General features: G+C 44.2%; 1 pseudogene; it reads left to right on the forward strand.

The window, feature by feature from the left end:
- The first annotated feature begins 963 nt into the window (after nt 1-963).
- LOC109454999 (proteasome activator complex subunit 2 pseudogene) lies at nt 964-1681 on the forward strand (annotated as a pseudogene).
- Nucleotides 1682-2783: the final 1102 nt, after the last annotated feature.

Consider the following 2783-nt stretch of genomic DNA (forward strand, 5'->3'; position numbering starts at 1 on the left):
CTGGCTTCTGTGTGGAGACAGGATTGGAAAAAGATCAGGGTCCACACTGGGCGTCCAGTGAGGAGTCTACCGCATTGGTCTGGGTGATAGTTCTATCTTGACCTAGGGAGCTGGCTGTGGAGACAGATAAAAAGAGTCAGATTGGAGAGGTATTTAGAGGATGCATTTCATAGGGTGTGATGATAGACCAGAATGGAGAATGAAGAAGAAAAATGGCCAGAATGACTCCTGGGTTTCTGGCTTGTGGCACTTGATGGACGGTGGTCATTCATTAGAAGATGAGGGTCAGAACTGATGACCATGAATTTGGTTAAGTTTACCATTCCATCATGGGCTTATAGATAATTGCTGAAGTCCTGGGCACAGATGAGACTGCCTAGGAGGAGAGGATAGGGTGAGAAGAGAGTGGGCTCTGAACTAAGCCTTGGGGAACTCCAACATTGGATGAGAGATGCAACTGCAGAGGCAGAGAAAAGATGGTCAGAGAGGGAGGAACAAAACCGTGAGAGCGTGATTTATCAAAAACAAGAGAATGTGTCCAACGTCTTCCATAACCCGGCCAAACAATGGTAATTCGTTAGCCTGAAAACTTTAGCTAAGCCTTTTTTATAGTACCTTTTCCTTTTTACTTTATATTCTTTGTCACATGTAAAGTATGGTTATTTGTGCACATATCCTATTACCACTATTATAGTATAGGATCCTTAATGGTAGAGACTATGACTTGTTTATCTTTGTGTTTCCAAAAAAGAGTGCCGAGTATTGATTATGTGATATCCTCAATAATTATTTCTTAAATATATGAATAAATCATGACATAGTAAGCCATTCAAAATTTAATTGTAAAGTCAAATAACTTCTGTAGCATCCAGTGGCGTTAATGACTAAAGTGAAGTGTTGAAGAGTGAAAGCAAAAGCGCAGGTGGTGAGCCCGGAGGCCGAACATCTAGCAACTGGAGCAGCATGGCCAAGCCTTGTGGGGTGCGCCTGAGAGGGGAAGCCCGCAAACAGGTGGATGTCTTCCGGCAAAATCTTTCCCAGAGGCTGAGGAATTCCTCTACAGATTCTTGCCACAGAAAATCATACACCTGAATCAGCTCTTGCAAGAGGACTCCCTCAACGTGGCTGACCTGACCTCTCTCCGGGCACCACTGGACATCCCCATTCCAGACCCCCCACCCAAGGATGATGAGATGGAAACAGATAAGCGGGAGAAGAAGCCCCTAACTGCGGCTTTCTTTCTGGGAATGAGAAGGTCCTGGCCCTACTTGCCCCGGGTAAGCCAGAAGTCTGGCCTCTCAAAGAAAAATGCATTCTGGTGATCACCTGGATCCAGCACCTAATCCCCAAGATTGAGGATGGAAGTGACTTTGGGGTGGCAATCCAGGAGAAGGTGCTTGAGAGAGTGAATGTAGCCAAGACCAAAGTAGAAGCCTTCTAGACAACTATTTCCAAGCACTTCTCAGAACGTGGGGAGGCTGTGGCCAAGGCCTCCAAGAAGACCCATGTAATGGATTACCGAGTGCATGAGCGAGATGAGGCGGCCTATGGGGAGCTGGACCTGACGGCCTTCTATGCCGAGCTGTCACATGTCATCAGCAGAAACCTGGAGAAAACTGTCAACCCAAAAGGGTAAAGAGAAGCCATGTATGTACTGAGCCCAGGGCTAGAAGGGAAATAAATGACCTGTACTATGTGTAGATTAAAAAGTAAAAAAAATAATAATAATAAAATAAAGTGAAGTATTGAAGATGCATCATATTGTACCATATTGAGGGATCAAAAATAAGATGCCGTAGGGTATGCAGTATTTTCAACAATACTCGTCAATGCCATGGAAGTAAAAGGAAAGAAAATCTGTAGTCTAGTATAATTACTATACACATAGTCTACAACGTTTTGAAATGGACTTTTCCAAGGTTGTTGGGACCAACAACCATTTTCAAGTTTGCGGTAATAAATCAGTTGTTGCTTACGGTAGCCACGTGGCCAATTTGCACATTTCCTTCATTAAGAAACTTCAAAAGTTGTTGTGGGAAGACAGAGGGGATTTCAGAAGCCATGTTAGGGGGAAAATTGTTCATTCCACTGGGAGGGAATTTGTGCCCAAAGCATTGATATTATTAGATTAACTCAACTATAGAAAGCTACTAGCAATTTTCCATACAAATAATCTATTTATTTCTATGCATACATGGCCTCCTTTTCTTACTGCTGGCTCCACTTAACTTTCATTCAGAAAAAAGGTCCAATCAGTGTGGCTGGCGCATTTATGGAAGGCTCCATGAAATAAGAATGGCCTGAGTGGGGTCTTGAAGAATGGGGAACACTTTGGTAGGCAGGTATACGAGTACAAAGGAGAAGGTGAAAGCACATCCATGCTAAGCAGTGGGGCTGAGAAAAAGTGTGAGGTGCCTGGAGGGCTAGGAGCCTGATCTGGTCACAGCAATGGGTTCAGCTAGGAGGCATGGTCTGGGGAGCCACATTAAAAGGTTCTTGAATGTTTGATGCAGGAGTTGCAATGTTATCCTGTAGTTGGTAGAAATTTGAGGTGCAATCCTCCTTACTTGGGTGTGAAGGGAGAGGCAGGAGAGCAGAATATCAGCTTCACACAGGGAACTCTTCCAAACTACACATGATCTCTCCCCTGCTGCAGTTGAGAACCACTGTTAAATGGAAACAGAACTCAGATAAAACCCTCAAAGGCAGAGAAAAGCTCTTGACTGGGATTTAACAGCAGCAAAGTGATAACTGCGATAAGAAACCAACCCTGTCACCCCTGA

Source organism: Rhinolophus sinicus, chromosome 18 (genome assembly GCF_057876585.1).
Source record: "Rhinolophus sinicus isolate RSI-liver-muscle chromosome 18, RSI-T2T, whole genome shotgun sequence".
Lineage (NCBI taxonomy): Eukaryota > Metazoa > Chordata > Mammalia > Chiroptera > Rhinolophidae > Rhinolophus > Rhinolophus sinicus.